We start from the raw sequence: 19,955 nt of genomic DNA on the forward strand, positions 1-19,955 counted from the left end.
TTTTCCCCTCTTTTGTGCTCCTTCGTTGCGAATTGTTTCGTTCCTGTCGCGGGGAATTTAGCGTCTCGACGCTCGCGCGCGTCACCAGGGAAATATCGAGGGTCATAGGTGCATACATTACGATCAGATGGTGTAAATACAAACACACACACACACACGCGCGCGCGCGCGATGTGTCACTTTTTAAGACATCGGTTTTTTGCGGGACGTTATTTATATTGAATAGAATCGGCACCTAGCACGGAAATACTTGAAATTATCGTTGCATTTTTGATGACAGGCAAAGTGATTTTCGGTTAGCGAGGAATTAGGTCGTCGTGTGGCAGGAAATAGATCGTGACGGAAATGGATATTAAATTTTTCGCATAAACGATCGATTTGTGCACGTTGAACGCGGCGTCGATTATTTACACGAAACGTTGGGCGATACGCACGATACTCGCCTCGCTTCAAAAGTTAACGCGGATCATAAGGGTCTAGTATTTCAATAAACCCAACTTTAGACTTATCGTATTTTGTCGCTCAACGTTAGTGGTAGTATAACGTGTCTCGTTATAATACAGATAAATGGCTCTTTGCTTTGGGATTTTCTGATTGATCTTACGTTGAGCGGACTCGGGCGATATTCGTGGAAATGACACTTTAACGATCCTGACAAGACAAATAGGTGCACCGGACAAGCAGAATGGTTGGTCAAATAAATCTCGCTACACAGTTCCAAGATTAACTACGCTCGAGTAACTAAATGCGTACCTGCCTTTAGTACAGAAATCTTTCCGGCAAAACGCATTTTTCCTAAAAATAATCTTGGCAGCTAATGGGCTGCTTTGACGCTGCCTGGAGATTTGAGAGATATAATACGACGATATGAATCATTGTGTTATTGGTGCTCAACTATTTCAACAACTCTACTTCTATTCCAACACCGTTCACTTTATACCGTTTCAATTCCTTCGTAATTTATCTACCGTTAACAACCTTCAACGTATCCAAATTGTTTCGATTTCGAAAAAAAAAAAAAAAAAAAATAACATCGGTCACTCGATAGCTCTGAAATCATCGATTAACCGTAACGTCTGAATCCTCCTCCCCTATTTATCCGAAACAGCAGAGTATACGGCAGCCAAGAGTGGTTGGTATATTCAACGTTTCGGTAATGGCAGTTACGCTTCAATCGTGAAACGCTCGGTGTTACCTGGGAATAGAGGTGATTTTTCTCCGAAGGATATAGTCAATGGGAGTAGACGAAGCTATGGGAGAGGAGACGACGGTGTGTATGGGTGGTGTAGGTATGAGACTGCAGAAGTCCCGGGGTGTAGGTAGGTGGAACAACGCAGAGACGGAGGCGGTCCTACCCTACTTGGGGGCGTTAAAGAAGTAGGTGGGGTTGGCCACCCCCGCGCGTCAACCCTTGCACCCCGCGTCTCCGAAACCCCTGTGGATCGGTCGGGTTCCCTTCGATCCCATATTCGCCAATCAACTAACCCACCCACTACTATCCTCGCTCTCTCTTCTCTTTTTCCACCGTCTTCTAGTGCTCCTCCAAGGTTGCCTGTGCTGCCGTGCAGCCATCTGCTTCTGGTCCCTTTGGCTGACCAAAGATTTCGTCAAAATTCAAAGACGGCTGCTCTCTGACAGGTCTTCGTCGTCTCACCTAGAGAGGCCTTACTTCGCTAAAGTTTCACCAAGACGTATACAACGATCTTCTATCGCAAACGATAGAGAAGTGTTGTTCTTTTTTTCTGTTTGGACGATCCAATAGTACTGTGTTCTTTTTTTTCTTCTCCAATATCGAGTTGTTCGAATAATTATTATCGTGGTGTCTGGTGCGCGTGATCGTGATGATCGTATCGTCGTCTACGAAAGCCACTGTCACGCCTTCTTCGTAATACTTCCATCGAACGTCCAGATCAGCTAGAAAGGGTGTTGCTTGTCAATCGGTGGTGTATATTTCGCGTCATCCCCCCCCCCCCCCCCCAACCTCGCCCATCTTCTCACCTCTTCCAACTTGGCCTGAAACGTGTGTTTCGGTGTGTGCGCGCGTGTGTGTGGGTGTGTGTGCACACACGTGCGTGCCGGCACTTGTATACACACACAGTGGCGGGAGAGGTTAGACTGGTGTGTGTATGCAGCCGCATAGGATGAAGATACATACGGTACAGTGTACCAACACACAGTTGTGCCACTATAACCCCCGTTTTCGCGCTTGCTTGGCACGGCACAGCATCCCTCTTCGGCTACTTCCGGCCAGACCAGGCTCCGCCCACTTTTATATTAATCACGTCTTGGTTCGCTCCTGGCTTCTGTTCTCCATCTTTCTTCCCCAGTGAGCGATTTCCTACCGTGGACGCCTGGGAACCACACCTTTGCCCGTTGGCTTATTCATGCTCCAGGTTTGCGACGCGACTCTTTATATATATATATGTATATACATATATACATATTTTTTTCTTCCACTTGGTTGCACCTACGTTAAAAGATAGCAGCTTCTGTAATGCATTCTCGACGTGTTCGAATGGAATCTACGTCTGATAAAGGTGTCGCAAGGGGACTGTGTTACCTTCCCCCCTCTTCTCGATTATTTCGCATTGCGAATTGCTCCGGAATCGATCAGATACGTCTGATAATGTTTTCCAAATGTTCGAGAGGAAGGTGTCGTGTCCTCTCTTCCTTCGTCTCTCGCGTAGCGTAAATTCTCCGGTAGTTTATAACGCGTCGATCTCTCTTTTTTTGTTATCCCACCCCCAGGGTGAAAGCGGGGAGTCGTAGTGCGATATTTCACGAATCGTCGTGTCCTCGACGGCTCGAGAGGAGTCTCGAAAAAAAAAAAGAACACGCCGTAGAGAGAAAGACAGAGGGAGAGACAGAGAGAGAGAGAGAGAAAGGAGAGAAAGAGTGATTCGCGTCGCCGTGTAGTTGACTGCGACGTTCGTGCGTTCCAAACCACGGCGAGCCGGAGTAATGAATAATAACCAGTTATTATTGCCAGGTCGAGCAATAAACACGCAGCTCGCAAACACACCCCCTCTTCGCCGCAATAAGGGTTGTCACGCATAGGTACGACATTTGTTTCCAAGCGCGTCGAGTGTGCACGTTACGAGCACCACCTTTCTACAGATATTGGCTCCATTGTTACACGTTGTGTATCGTGACTCGTGCTTCTCTCCGCCACTTTTCGCCGATCTACCGCGATCCTCGTGCCGCCTATCATCCGTCACAGCCACTTCAACGCCACTCCGCATTGTCCTCGTCGATTCTTCAATTCGACGTCGCCAATGCTATCGCCCCCCCCTTTCCCCCTCCCCTCTTTCTCTCTTTTTTTTTTCTTTCCCTCCTTTTCGATTATTTTCCTTTTTTCATGCCGATCGGCTGACACGTTGCAAACAGCCGAGTTCCATCGGGCTCTAGCGTCTTCATCGTGTCGTCGCGAATTTACGATTTCCTTCCTCGCGATATCTGCTCTTCCGTCGATTCTTTCACCTTCTTTTTTTCCCCTCTCTTTGTTTGTTGCACCGTCAGTTGCATGACAATTTCTCTCTAAATTTACGCCTCTCTTCCTTTCGTAACGCCAAGTGTTTAAACTGTCTATAAAAATGAAGAAGAAGAGAGAAATACACTCGATGGGAAATACAGAGAGTTCATCGATCTGAACAGTGACAATGAACGCGTTAAGGCAGTCTGTAAATTGTTTTTGAAAATGATGGAGCTGCGAACTGAACAGACTGTACACAGGTAGAGGAGTTGTGTCGTGTGTATCGACTGTAGCAATATCGACGGGAGGCATTCGAATTCCTAGAGGTTGGTTCATTTTGTCGCGATAATACGCATTCCATGTCATTCCGACGGCGCGTGTACGGCAATGCATCATCGCCCCCGCGACGGGTATTTGTCAATAGAAACAGGCATCGACGCCGCAACTGCGGCAAGTATACGTCAATATACATAACGACCGCCTGTTGACTTGTTACGTTGTCGAGCACCGCCGATGATTCGATGATTTGCCGATCCATGACTGCTCCGTGTCAAATATGCCCCCACGGCCTGTTCCCGTAGGCGCGTTAACACGGGAACGCCGACCAGCCGGCCGTTCATTTGCGATCGGCGCACTAACGCGCGTCGTTACATTAAATTATCATCCAGCGATTGTGATGTACCGTAGGTTTGCACGGCGACTCGTTATAACAAGATCATGGCGTCGCCTCGGCGACAATTTCCCAGATATCACGGTGCATCATGAATAATTCGCGATAAGGCTATCAAATCGAATGCTGACCGTTTCGACATTCACTGGGGGTAATTTGGGTCGTGCGGTGGACGTGTTCGCGTTTCATAGGCGAAAGAACCGAGGTTTTGGCCGGATAGATTAAATGTTCCACCGGTTGATAGGGATTTGTGTGTAGTTTTTTGGTAGATTCGCGTTATATTAACGTGACAGAGTCGGGTTCCATTTTTGCAACTGGTGTAGAGTGTCTTTTAACCCTTGATTGTTCTTCATTCGTGGAAAGAAAAATCATTTTGGTGGGAGGTGTAGGGATTAATAATAATAATGTGATAGTACGGCAATACAATGCAATGAAAAAATAAAATGAGACTTGTAAAGTACAGATACATGGTACGTAGCTTCCAAGTCACATAGAGCTGTAGAAGGTTAACTGTTTTTTACCCATTGTGAGTTAACCCATTGATTTGGTTCATTTATCAATTTCAAATTCGATTTCTCTAATATGCGAGTAAAAACTAATAAAAATTTCCATCTTGCAAATATTAATATTCTATTATTCATGGTTTAAACATATCAAGGACATTCATATTCCATAGCGACGAAATTTCTTCGAACGCATTAATCCTCCCACCATACTCAAAGGGTTAACGCACACAATTCCGAATCAAGGACGTCCAAACAATTAATTATCTCGTTCACCACGCTAGTCTTATCTAACAGCGACTTAGCTCATCTTCCTCACTTCCTAGATTAAAGAACGCACACGAGTGTCCCTGTCGCGAGACGCATTCGAGAAAAGAAAGAAATAGTTACGAAGATAATAGCAGGTATTTTCTCTCGGACAGTCGTGGTTCTCCCTCATTTTGTACCTTTTGCTAACGTCGAATCGCATAGTTTCTTTTCGTAAAAAGAGAAAGAGAGAGAGAGAGAGAGGAGCTCTTTCTCCGTCGACGTGATTGTGCAGGAAAGGACGAAAGTACCAGAATCGTCGGCGGTACAAAGAGCGTTTCACGTTCCCTATGGGACACCGAGGAGCGATTCGCGGGGAATGGCCTCGAAAAAAAAGCCGATCATTATCCACTCGTTCTGCATTGGTCGCGTTATCCGATGCAACCTCGTTTGCAGCAGCCCACTCTGCTCTCTACCTCTCCTCCACTATAATAGAGAATCTGCACGATGCTGGACATTGAGAGCGACCGCCGTATTAAAACCGGTCAGTGTTTGAGTTCGTGATCCCATCGCCTATCAATTATTACGCAGATTTGTACACAAAGGGGGACGGCCGATGCGCCGCCCTGATATAAACCGCAATAATCGTCTGCACGTCTACTGTCTTGCAATTCGTATGCACTCTCTACCTCTCTCTCTCTCTCTCTCTCTCTCTCTCTCTCTCTCTCTCTTTCTATATGTACCCCTCTTGACATCGTGACGTGTTTCAGCGTTTGTGGGCGAGTAACAAGCATGCTTAAAAATGAACGAATTCGATTGTGTACAGGAAGGTTTTGTGTATCAGAAAGCAATTAATCAAAGGTTATACGCGGATCGTTGTGTGCGAGTGATTCTATCGGGATAAGGTGTATTTTTTAGACAGAGTTTGTCAGAGAAAGAAACGAAATCGTCGCGTGTACCAGCACCGACGGCATGGAAACGGAAAGCGTTTCCATCGGCTGGGAGGCATTTCATGGAACCGCGTCGTAATGAAATTAAAATACAGGGTGTGGTGGTCGGTCGCGATAACTTTCGAACCGGTAAGATTGAAGTGTGAAAAGTGGAATAGGGAATGTTAAGGTGAATATTAAATAGCATGGTGCAACACGGAATCAACGGTACATGCGGAAAAAAAATTTTCTTCCTGGTAGAGCTTGCTACGTTTTATCGAGAATTTTATCTGAAATCGTGAGATATTGGGTTGAAACGCCGGTATTTTCCAATGGGTGATTAAAATTTCACAGTTTCTTGGAAAATGTGCTGGTTCTTGTTTTCTTTTTTTAATCTGTCGCTTTGAATATTCATTCTCGTGGTTGTTAGAGTAACTTAGAGAGACCTTTCTTTGAATCTGAATAGCGTAATTAGGGAAATACGGAAAATATGCGAGAGTAACGTTAAAATCTCCCGAGACACGTAAACTAATGCATAGATAATTGTACTATGATGCAGTCGACAAGACTGCAACGTTACTTTCATGTATTTTGCATTTTTCGATATGTTATAATTGCATTAACATCCTTAGTTTTATCTGAATACTAATTGGGAAAACCTGGTTACCTTCTTTTGTTAATTAACAATTTCAGTATTCAAAAATACCATACGTGAAATCCTAGAACAATTCCGATTATTCAAAATGATAAAAAGAATCATTCTCCAATCCTGAATATGATAGTCCAAATAAAGGAACCCTACAAAACATTCTAGAATAATTCCAATTAGTAAAAATGACCAAGGAAATCACTCTTTGACCCTGAATATCACAATCTAATAAAAAGGAACTCTACATAAAATCCTAGAACAACACCAATTGCTAAAAATGATCAAAGAAGTCATTCCTCAACCCTGAATATCATAGTTAAAAAAAGAGAGCCCCTCATAAAATTCTAGAACAATCCCAATTGCTAAAAATGATCGAATAAATCACTCTTCGACCTTGAATATTGAAAAAAAAAAGGAACCCAATCACTTGGTAATATCGCTAAATGAAGCAACGCATCGCAAACCTCTGCTGCAAAATGGCAAAAAAAAAAAAAAAAATCGGAACCCCTGGAACGTATCTAAAGGAGCGGTTCTCCTAACGGGAATATCGTGTCAATGCGAAAACCTGGTCACCTTGTCGCGTCAGTGAAAAGAGTCGGTCACGAGCAGACCGCGGCGCGTCGGTTACGATGTATCTCGTCGCAACAACGCCGCTGACATAATAGAGCGACATCGCGATCGCGTAGTGAACTGCGAGCGACGGCATATCAAAATGTAGATCGGTCTTGTTTGAATTCGCGGTTCTATCATGAATCAATTACCGGGGCAGATTCGTACACAACGAATGGATCGCGACGAAAGCCTCTGCCCCCGCGTGCTCGTGTGAACGATGAGGGACATAAAGAGGGATTCGGCAAACAGTTCGCCCGTTGGTGTAGGTGCGTGACTGCGTGCTGGTGAATGTTCACCTGCGTTGTTTGGTGCACACACAAACGTCACACGGAGATTCTCTGCACTCGAGTGTAGGGCCTCGTCGTTTCTGCACGGATGCCTCTTTATCGTCCTACACCGATTGCTTCTTCATTTCTCTTCTTTGCTTCGATATTTTTTCCCCCATCCGCGATAATCAGATCTCGTCTAACTTTGGACCGTTCGATGGGAAACGAAGCAAGTTTCTTCTTCTTCGGTGTTGTGTATTTCGCGGTGGTTCCAATCGCACTCATTTGCGAATGAAGTGGACCAGTTCTTGTGGAAATATCACCCCATTCGTGGTGAATGAAGAGGTTTCAAAGGCGTATTACTTTTGTATCGGTTCTTAACCCTTTCTCTTTTACGTTGACTGCATCCTTTAAAAATTTGTTTTATTCAACGAAGATCGTGTAAAGTAAAATTAAGGAGTAAACGTGTTAAAAGACTGCAATAATGTAGAGTGAGCAAATTTTGAAAGTGCTTGTAGGCTTCATCAGGAACGAAAGGGTTAAGAGTGCTTTTTCCTCTGCTTTTTAATTATAGACATTTGATATGCTAGCTGTGGAAAGTAGGAAACTATAGAAATTGAACTGTTGGATATTTTGGCAGTACACCGGACAGCTTCTCTTAAATTATACAAATTGCTACGTCGAGCCTATTCATAATGTATAGACTGTCAGGAATGAATGGTTATGCAAGAGATCCAGCCGTGTAGCCGAATCTAATTTAAACGAGTCAAAGCTAACGAAGAGTTGTTTTCGCGGTGGAGGTGTATTTATAACGTTAGGCTCATTTCAGACTCGCTCGTGTTAACTCTTTCTTCCTCGAATCGTCGTGTTCCCTTTGATGATCCGTTTTGGTGTTAATCGAGTTATTCGCGAAACGAACCAGACCCTAAGATTCTTCGAATCTTCACATCTCTCTTATGTATTTTGCCCGTGAACGAAAACAATCGACTCCTGCTGCACGTACATATATTTTCCTTTGTTTTCTTTCTTTAACTGTGCGTCGCGAAAAACAGCGCGATACATGCGTGTTTATGAACTGTACAACGATGTCACCAAGCCAGACGGGTGACGATATCATCTCGAAGTGTAGCTGATAACGACACACATTCTCAGCAGAGAAATAAATAATTACTAGCTGGTCTGAAAAAATGATTGCAACCTAAACTGCCTTATCTATCTCGGTTTTAATTGGCCGACGTGTGGATAATCAAAGTATACCGCTGTTTATGGCGGTGTCGAAACGGTGAGGAACTACTTCAATCCAGTTATATTCTGGATATCAAAGACAGATTGTTCCATCGTTCCTCTTCCACTTTCTACACACGGGCCACAATCTCGTTCGTCGGTTCGGTTGATAGTGTTGTAAATTTTCTTCACCTTTTCCGAAGTGTCTGTGTGTGTTACTCTTCCCTTCCGTTTGTCGAAACGTTTCCCTTTTTATTTTTTTCGGCTAACGCGAATAGAGGTGTTTCCGTGAGATATGTCCAGAAGGGGGAAGACATAAAATTCCATTCGCGTAGCATCGTTGCATACAATCGAAGAAACATAATTCCCTTTCGCGATACCCACGCAGTTTCACTTTAAATTCCACGCTGCCACTGCTGTGTCTTATCAGTTTGGCGACACCGTCTGCCTGTTGTTGAAAGAGATTGAAGGAGTCTGTAGAAGACAGTGGACGATACGAGTCGCCGTTTTCCCTTTTTCCTCAATGAATCGCTCGCCATTGATCTGAAGAACGCGTCGTTTTCAGTCGCGTACCTTGTTCTTCAACTTATCGCGAGTGTTTGTTTTTCAATCCTTTGTGACGATCGTTTGATTAAAATTTGGACTTTATACGCGCGTGTAACGTAGAAACGTGATTGAAAGAGAAGAACGGAAAAAAAGTGACCGAGATAGAGAGAGAGAAAGAGTCGAACAGGACAGTTTCCTTTTTGTTTTTTGTTGTATTTAAGCGAAATAGTCGGAATTATCTTTGCAAAACTGGATTTTCCCGAGGTTCTTATGTTCCGTGTTCCGGTATTCACAAGCTCGGTCGTGCAAAAGCTACAAATGTGCTTCTTCATCGGCTGGCGCGAGGGCGGCATAAAAATTCCTAATTTGTGAGCCAAACAAGCTGACAAGGTTAGTTCCTTTCAGTTCTAATTTCTCTAAATCTTTCGTATCGTAGAGGATAACGACTGTTGTTGGTAAAGATCATACGATTCACGATGGAACAATCAGGACACAGATTAGGGAAGAAAAATAATTGGCAGACAGGGAGATTCACGGAAAGAGACACTCTTTATTCCGTTTCTCTGCATCGCGCGCCTTATCTGAGCCCACTATTGTTTGCACAATATTGTTTTACCGACGATAAGTGCCCCATGCGCTCATTATACAACCGCGCGTTTATTTACCTGCCTCGTCTCACCGGGGATTTCGCAATCGTCACGAAACATTTAGCAATCGTATGCAATTTCGCGTAGAATCGTTCCTTTGTACTTAGAAAATCTGCCAATAATTTTGTGGCGCAAGAAAATGAATTCACGGTTGTGAAAGAAAATTCCTGCACACCGGTGCAATTCTATTTATTTTCACTATTGATCATTTTTATCGGACGTTCAACGATGTCGCAGAAATTACTTCAGGCGTGTTAACACAAATTTAGAGCGATGAAAATTATCGAAATTAGCTCAGATTGCTTTAATCTACCCAATAAAATCGCGTGCGAGAAATGCAGGCATATTGCAACAGTACTCGTAACGTAATAAAAAGAATGCACGAACATCTGTTTTATCAACGCCTAAAACAAATACCAATATAGATAAGAATAATCAATAATAAAATAATGTAATAGCAGTTGCACGTGTATGCAATGGATTTTCAATCCCAACAATTTCAAAGATCAACATTCCTATCTAAGAACCGTGTCCTGCAATTTTCACTTGGCAAAGAAAAAACCACCATTTCCCCACAAGAACGTCATCTCCGATAAACAAACAAAAAATTTCTCACAGAATCACACAATCAACTCCGCCGTCTTACCCCAAATGCGTATTCCTCCCCCAAAAGCACTTTCGATCCAAAAAAAAAAGAATGAAAGCTCAAGAATCAGTGAAGGAAGTCGAAGATGGAAGCGCGTCGAAGGACGGTCTCTCGTTTTCCATGCATCGCAGTCGGTGTGAATCGGAGGGGCACGCTCGTGTCAGGAGTGGTACGCGATAGAAAGAGACTGTAGGAAGATGACATAATCCCACTCGCGCAATTTGCGAAACAGATTTACGCGTGGGACGGGCTTGAGCGCGCGGGCATTTATGATAATGTGTAGCGCGGTTTACTGGTCGCGACTCTCGACTATGCGCTCCGCGCCGCGCCACGCCGCGCTGCGTCTCGTCGCATGTATACGACGCGTGCACGTATAAATTCGCGCTCAACTATACTTGAACATTCACATCTACGCCTAACGCACTACCACCACAGTTCTCCTCGTATAAGCCACACGAAAATTCTACTTGTCGTTGTCTCCATAGATGACATACACGCACACACGCGCACGCATACGTGCACACACTTGTGTACCTGTGCGACACGCACACACAGAGAGAAGACGAGTATACGCGTATATACGCGTAGATGTTCACGCTCGCGAATCCTATTTAACGCTGTCCCTGATGCCCTGTGTATACGTGCACACACTTGTGTACCTGTGCGACACGCACACACAGAGAGAAGACGAGTATGCGCGTATATACGCGTAGATGTTCACGCTCGCGAATCCTATTTAACGCTGTCCCTGATGCCCTGTGCTGACGCACACGGGTACGGCGACAGCATGAGCACACGCACGTGCACGCTGCACGATGCACGATGCTTCGTGTGTCCCCGGTTCGGCGGGGAAAGAGGGTGACCGGGATAATCGTGCAAGACGATTGGTAGCTTCCTGTCGGTCACGTGATCGGCCTGCATCGCGGAACGACGGTGCATGGGGCTGCAGAGGATGACATTCGTTGCACTCACCCAGTGCCGTTAAGTAGCTGGATAGGATGCAACCGCGGATTAATGGTTACGGATACATCTTGGATGCGATGATTTGTTGGCTTTTATCTCGACGAATAGCGGCGGCGTGTGGAGGATAGCAACCATGGATTCTCTCTCTTTCTCTCCGACCCTCACCTCTAACCGTGTGTGTCATCCTCTTTCCCGCCACCGTTCATTTTCTACCACGGGGGATTAATGATATCTACTTGCTGGATGTACCGTGTTATTTACGCGAATAAATTCGTCCGGGTTATAAGGAACGAGTATTAAATTATTAGGGGATACATTTTAAGAGAATAATTTAGAGGCGACGACGATGTCCTCTTCCGTGCCAATTTTCAGCTTAGCATACCGTGGTCAATTTAAGCGCGATGCTAAGTCATTCGTAATACGGATTTATGGGTAGATTCCTCGTCCCGTGATACAAGATCGCGTTTAGCATTGTCGTATTTTTGCACGGATCGATCACGTATTATAAACCGGTGAATATATGTGTATGTGTGTGTATATAGACATCAGTTTCCCGACGACCGAACTCCCTGTCACACGTACCACTCTATGCACGTATGTATGTGCCGTTCGTGAACGTTTTCGTGCGATGCTCGTCAAAACGTCGATTGCCAACCTCGTGACACGTACATTTGTATACGGAAGTTTGACACGTCTGGTGTGTACCTATTCGTATCTTGTCTTCTCCGGATGTTGCGTCAATTAGTTGAAAATTATACCGGTACAATCGTGTTCACCGTTCGAGATTCTTATGCAAAGTAGGTAGTGGCGAGAAATATGAAGAAATTTCTCGCGTATATACCTATACGCCGGTGTACGTTATCTGTACGACGGTTCTCGTTCGATTAACACGCAAGTAGATAAATTATTATATACTCGTCCTTCGTGAACGATAAGGATCGCCGTTCGTTGTTTCACGTACTTGAAAAATATTTCGTCAATAAAAGGAGAAAATTGTCACGGAGATATCGTATCTGTACTGTAACACGGTATCACGCGGCGAAAAAGAAGTAGAGATTAGCTACGCTGCTCTCTGTGATGCCCCGCAATATCGTGCCATCTATTTTGTAATAGAAACAACGGAAGAGCCTAATTCCGCGAGGTTGCTCTCGTCCTCCTCGCCATTAGATGTGTAGATACATGTCGGCGGCGCATGATGCCATTCCTATCTACCTATACTTACTTACCTAGCTACCTACCTACCTAATTATACCGAGTGGTCCACTCGAAGCGATAAGCGATTTACATACCGAACGACGCGATGGATTTACCGCTCGCCTGTGTACGACGTCGGTATACTTGACTCGCAACCGCTCTGCACGCTCCGACTTTGCTCCATTTTGCTCCTATTCCGGGAAGCCTGTGAAAGAATTCGCATTCACCGCGATACTACTGTACAACGCCACTGTTTCTGCGAGGTTTCTCCGACGTCCGGATTACTCGAGGGATAATTAACGGCGATGATTGAAAGCTCGTTGATCGAACTTGCACCCGGAGACGTCGAATATGGGGTACAAATTGGGGAATTTTTTTGGGGGAAAAATAGTAGAGGAGATTGAATGGAAATTGTTTTCAGTGGTAGGTACCTTTGTTAGGTAGATGTTGTTAATTTTTTTATTGCAAACGAGACGATAGGAATTTTTTAGATATCGTTCGTCAAGGTCTAAGTAATGCTTGGGAGGAGATTACGTTTAATTTTGGAGGAAGCTTGTCGATTATTTTGTGAGATACGGTGTCTGTTCTCTTAGAGGATGCTGCTTTCAGAGAAACCTAGAAACAACTTCTACTAATTTTCGATATATCAATCTGAAATTTCCTAGGTACATTCTCGAACTTTGTAACCAAACGTAACTTCTTAAGCAACCGTACGCTGTGTATCAGAGAGAGTGAAAAGTTGACCAAACAACCGGTTTCCCAATTATTTTCCCAAGCTGTCACCCGAATCGACGTACGATCGGCCCATTAACGGAGACACACGTCGAACGTAGGCTGTAAAATTATTTATATTTGGGTTATGAGCAACCTTGAAAATCGGGTCTAACGTCATAAATATCAGCAGTTATGAAACCGTAGCGCGAAAACGCAGAGACAATTTCTCGTGTGCGTGGCACGATAAATCTTTAAGCGGTACACGACGAGCTCCGCTTAATAATTGATAAGTAAATAATTCATTCGAGGTGGTGAACACGAGCGTGCCAAACGATGAGACAGATTTACTGTTGCGTCCCTTCTCCAAGCGGACGCATTTGCTCTTCGCTCTCCATTCCCGGCGACTTTGGTATATTTCGCGCTAGCTCGTTCCGCGCACGCGGTCACGGAAGCTTCAAGTATAGTTAGCCAAGATGTACTAAGGGATTGGTATGTAGCTGGCCTCTCATCGGTTCATTTATTTACGCGATCGGGCCCCACGTAATATCGCCGCCGCGGCCGCAAAACACTAATTTTACACGCGCGGTTCACCCTTTTGCAGAAGTTAAAACGCGAGATCGGTATAAATTTTCACGCGGGAAAATCTAAATTTCTCGTCGACGCGACCTGATTTCCTCAGGTGTGAGTATAACTCGTAAGCGGAAAACGTACACGCTGGATAATACACGTTTAACGAAAAAAAAGAAAGAAGAAATCTCTCTCGTTTTACCAACAGACATCGTCGGTTTTTGCTCTTAAGTTTCTCTCGAAGAATTTCCTTCAGCCGTATTTATCTCGTTTGTCGATACTTATCGGACGTCCAGCTGGAAGACCGCCGTGTTGGCCGATTTAATCCGCCAGAGAGATTAGAATATCGGCTAGTGAACCAATGACAACAAGATTCTATTTCAAACGAGATGTTATTCTTAGATTCGCGTAAATTTCGTTGCGACAGCGGTAGCGACGTACACCTCCAAACATGTATCGCGGTTGAAATATGACTTGGAAGTATAGTGCAACGGCAATTATTTAATTCGGTTAATTATTGCTCTTAGAAGCAAGACGTATCCAAAGATATATCGTTGAAATATCGTTGTCTATAATTGCGCAACGGGAGATTTAGTAAGACCGTATAAACCGTATATCGAGGGGAAATAACGAAATAATACCGGGGAGTTCCTGCCGATCCACGGTTGCATATTTCAAGGGGCAAAGGAGGAAATGTCCGTTGGACAAGGAGAAGTCGCGAAATTTTATCGTTCTTCCGCATGGGTTTGCGTTTCTCTTTCACTCTCTCTCTCTAGCTAAAAAAAAAAAAAGGAGAAGAGGAAACGAAGAAGAGAGGAGAAAGAAATGGTAGAGTTAGTAAAGTTAATATTTTTAAAGGAATAATGAATTCAGTAACCCCAGACTGGGAGCACCGCACGTCCCAGCTTTAAATCTTTTCTGTAAATAGATTATGGCGCAAGATAATGAAAAATTTGCCTGCGCCGCGCGCCTAAGTTCAACGCTCGTTCCTTTGAACTTTCTTTTTCGTGGCCCTGCATACGTTTTCTTCTTTCCTCCCCCCCACATTTTTATCCCATCTTGCAAATTTATACACCTTACCAGTTACACCTTCTCTTTTCCAATTTTCACTCGAATGTTCGACAACGGCGACGTTGAAAAACAGATCGTCTCGGAATCTCGTGTAAAATAAAACACACACCGATCCCCGGTGCATACGACTTTCCTCTCTCGCGAAACAATTTCTCGGTGATATTGAACGTCAAACAATACGAAATGCAAGCATTATCGTTCTCCAACTCCTAACTCTTGTGTACCCGAGAGCCCGAGATAAGATAACAGCGCATATACCGCGGAGGATCACATGATTAGAGTAATCGAGGCATACTTGTCTTCAATCGCCGGTTAGTTGGCAAAGAGAAAATTGAAATATGAATCATCGAGTACATAATCGTGCTCTAAATAACTCGGCAACGTCTTGCGTGTGTTATACTGTACATACAGCCGCGCAACAGAACGAAAGAACTCCGGGCTCGTGCTCGTTTCTTTATTGCTACCCCCCTCTACGCTATATTCATTCCACGTGTTTTCCTTTCATCCGTCTGCATATGTATACATATACGTATGTACGTTTGTACGCGTGTATGTTCTGTACGTGTGTACATACAGTGTACTCGTCCATATTAGAATTTTTCTTCACTCACGTGTTCCACGCCCATGATTCTGTTTCTCTACGGATATATGACGCGAGATAAACGATCGTGTGTCCCTCCTTTCGATACAAGACGATTCAAGGCTCGTTAACTTGGACAGACGGGAAAACTAATTAGCCGAGATATCGTAGGTGAAGGTTTTAATTCGTTGGTTACGATACGGTATAAACTGTCTCTCTATGGTGCATCTGGACACGTTTAGCGGAGTGTGGTAGGAAGGGGGCTAGGAATAAATTTAGTCGTGGATAGAGCGTGGTGGAAACAACGCGTACACGGTTCACGGTAGGGTGGATCTCTCCTTCCCGTTGATAAATTCATGTTTCGCCTGTGTTTGAATGTGCCCATTGATGAGAGGTAGAAATGGTCAACGGTTGGCCAAGAAGTTGCTCCCTGGCTCGAGGCTCTCCTCGCAGACATTAGTATTAATAGTTATGAATCTAGAATAGAACGCACCGGAGGCTGTTATGTGGATACGCGGCCTGCCATTCGGTCATCCGCGAGTGTACGTTGCGTTTTATGCCCTCGGGTGATATGAATGCGATCGCGACGGATCGAAGGAGTTCGACTAGAGTCGACGCACGGTCGTACGTTTCGTTTCTCGGGCGAGACATCGGTCGGAACGTTGACGGTAGTGTACGATTATGTTTCACCCTTTCCTTACCAATCAGACCCTTGATATCTCGCTAGAGTATGCTCGAATAAAAATTGATCTCAATTTAGTATGCATAAAAATTCTTAGAAAAAAGAAATAATTCGATCGCGAAAGGGTTAATGTCAGATGACACGTGATTAGTCTTCTCTATGAAATTTCATTAAGATATTGTAAACATTTGGTGAAGTTTCATGAAGATATCGTACAAAATTCGGTGAAATAAAAGTATCCTCCGAAGAATTCCATTTTGCGAAATAGCAGAAACGATCGTCTGTGCGACGCATCAACTAGAGAATCGCGAAACGATCGTGTAAGAAAGGGAATAAGGGAACGGGCGAAGAAAATCTTCCCGGAAGTTCGCGTACGCGTCGCCCTGAAGTTTACGCGGAACGTGTTGGGAATACCATTAGGGTTAATGATCTTAACGAGCCCGAATGCGAGAAACAGAAAAGCTACGACGGTGCACTGAGAGTAAACCGATTCCATTGAAGTACACACGTTTATGCTCCCTTGCTGCAATTAGTGCGCTACGAAAGTTAATGTATTACTGGGAAGGAACTTGGAGATCGCGTTTCTTGTATGGGAAGGATGATCGTGTGGTTTATGGAGCGGTAAAGTTACGTACGAGGATTGATCCCTTGTAAATTTCGCAATTTATAGAGCAGCTAATGTATGCAGTCTTACTGTGCATAAATAATCCTACCTGGTTTCATTTTATTTATTTATGCAAATTTTCCATTAAAGATAGTCGTTAAGTGAAAGAAAAAGAAGAAGAAATCATAATGCAAAATTCAAAATTTCTATTTCTTCTAAAAATTATACCACGAAAAATGTCTCTGGTTTCATTTTATTTATTTATGCAAATTTTCCATTAGAGATAGTCGTTAAGTGAAAGAAAAAGAAGAAGAAATCATAATTAAAAAATTAAAATTTCTATTTCTTCTAAAAATTATACCACGAAAAATGTCTGCAATTTGACAAAAAAAAAAAAAAGGTCTACCTTTCTATGTTAAATGAAACCAAGTTTTCCCAATTTTCCATTCACATTCTTCGAGTATCACTAATAGTAACGTTATCCAAAACGTGTCCATGCAAAGTGACAAAAAGAAAAGAAAAGTTGGACCAAAAGAAACATTCATACAGGTGTCGTTGGAGGCAGCAGTTTCTCCTAGGAAATTGATTAATCTCCGGGCAGTTCGGATGCAAGGGGTGAACATTCCTTGGCCGATCATCCCGATGGCCGTTTTTTGGTGTTGGTCGGTCCCGTCTGTGTTCAGCTGGCTATTTATGGCTCAGCCTCCTTAGTGGCCGCTGGTTCGAGAGAAGACATTGGACAGCCTTCTTCCTCCGACCACCTTAAACCGCTGTTTTAGTTCTCCAACTTCTCTCCTCCGCCGTTCCTTCTCTTCTGCGTCATTGAAATGCGTGCGCGCCCGGTAATGGAAACGTTCTCCTATCTCTCTAAGTGGCTGCTACCACGATATGCGGAGTGCAATTTAATCGAGAGAACCTAGAGTCCACCGTTCACGATGGAACCAGAAGAAAGAAATTCACAGTTACCATAATCTACGCGCTTTTTTCTCTCTCTCTCTCTCTCTCTCCCCTCCCAATCTCTCCTACAGTCTAGTATGTCCAGCGTAGTAAGAAACGCAGACGTTTCGACACGATTATCGGCAGTCTCCGCGAAATCATTAGCGCAGTCATTATAATGTCCCGCGTATAATAACACCGCAGACACCGATTATATTTCAACGTCTCACATCTGATTCCCGATCGTGAATCGAATTGTACACGTGTTCGGAAAAAAAAGAAAGGAAGAAGGAAGAAGATAAAAACGAGCTGATAGAGAATATGGGGATGATCATACAGAGTAGTATGTCGTTAGTATTGTTGTTCGCCGATCAAGTCGTACAGGTACGAACCTTTGACGCGCGCCTGTCACGTCGTTATAAAAAAGTAATAATAAAGAGGCGAGCCAAGTATAACGACGGCTAGGATTTTTGTACAGGATCGTCGAACCGCGAATATGTGAAGTGGTTTCCGGGATACGGGCTGACTTAGGGGGTTTCGAGCCTGCCCCACCCTTGGCTGGGCGGTGGGAGTGGGATACAGGGTGAACGAGCGAGCGAGCTCGCGACAGAGAGTAAGGGAACACGAGAGAAAGATGAACCTACCTACGTGGGAATTGGTGGAGTACGTACGCTTACTAGGCGACCGATTGTAATTATTTTTCCCCGATGACTTTGCCCTCAATGATTGTGCCTCTACCACGGTGAATTGATGCTGAGAGCCCCCTCATCAGCCTGCTTCTCTCTCTCGCTCGCTCTGTCTCTCTTTCTCTGTACGTTGAAACGACGCGGCAAAGATAAACGCTACCGGACCGTGTCGTGGAAAGAGGTGTTCTTCGCGTGTGTGATTGGTCTCTCTGGACAGGAACAGGGCTTAGGAATCATTGGTATCGGGAACGTTCGTTCGCGAGTCGAGATTGGTGTACCACGGCGGAGGGGAAATAAAAATTTAGGCGCACGACGACGAGTGGCAGCAGTTGTACGAGAGAGAGCTGAACGCGTTTTCGCGTCGTTGTGAGAGAATATAAGGGAAGAGGGAGAGAAGGGATATATTACTCGAGAGTGATTATTTTCTACTCCTTATGAAATAGCGTTTCCGCGCGACCACTGTGGCAAAGATGGTAACAGAGCATACATCCTCGAGCATACGCTCGTTACACTTGTGTGTTTCTTTTCAGATAATACCTACCCGTGGTGCAATTGGATTCTCTCGGTTCTCTCTTTCGCTCCTCTGTCGTTGCAGTGAAAAACGTTCTGTTCGTCGACTGGGCGAAAGATTATAACGACCATTATTATTCGTTCGTATATCGATAATAACGCGATGGAGTTACTTGCGCTTTCCATTATCTCGTAGCTGTTACGCGGTCGAGATATCTTGTCCATTGGGACATTGTCGGACGATAATTAAAGCGAAAGTTGAATACGATAGCTGTTGGAAAATTGTCGTGTGTTAGGTTATGCTTGTCGCGTTTCCGAGACCAGTTTCTTCCTTCTTTTTCCTCCGTTTTTTCTCTTTTTAAAGATACTTATCATATGTCTGAATTATACAGAGATTCGCTGAAACGGCTGCTAGCCTAATCACTTACGATGACGTTATGTAAGCAGAATCTTAGGTTAGGAGATTGTTCCTGACTTCGGTGCTACATCCAGCATATCTCGGTTGTTCCGTTATTTACCTGATTACGGACCAATTAACTCGCAACAGGGAGAGAGGTCGAGGGAAATCGATGATCGAGCCAAGCTCGAATATACCTCCCGTGGAATTCCTAGGATATACGGTCCAATGTAACGATCTCTGAGGTACAGCGGATAAGAATTATTCCGCGGATTACGGTATATTCTCCACAAGTGTCAGACCGCAAGGAAGCTAAACCTGACGCTCGTAGAGTCAGGGACTACGTTTTCGAGCCTCGCGCCCGCCTTTGTAGTTTGCAGAACGTAGGCAAGGACAGCGAATAAAAGATAAGGATGAAACGTGAGTCTAGGCAACCAAGCGATTTAAATACCAACTGTTTTAATTTTACGTTTTCTTATCCCGAAATTTTTCTTAACATATTGATGAGATTTTTCTGATGAAATGACATAAAACACGACATAATTTGAACAACATTTACTTATTAACACGTTCACTGTCACGCCAGATTTACACGTTGCTGTCAGGCGGCCACAAGAAAATACATTTTAAGCATAGGATTA

The 19,955-nt window shown here is 44.1% G+C and overlaps 1 protein-coding gene across 4 annotated transcripts in view; it reads left to right on the forward strand.

Annotated features, from left to right (window-relative positions):
- Positions 1 to 19,955, forward strand: part of LOC108571438 (forkhead box protein P1) — a 218,456-nt gene that overhangs the window by 742 nt on the left and 197,759 nt on the right. The gene's annotated exons all lie outside the window — the stretch shown is intronic.

This window comes from Habropoda laboriosa, unplaced genomic scaffold (genome assembly GCF_001263275.1).
Source record: "Habropoda laboriosa isolate 0110345459 unplaced genomic scaffold, ASM126327v1 scaffold57, whole genome shotgun sequence".
Lineage (NCBI taxonomy): Eukaryota > Metazoa > Arthropoda > Insecta > Hymenoptera > Apidae > Habropoda > Habropoda laboriosa.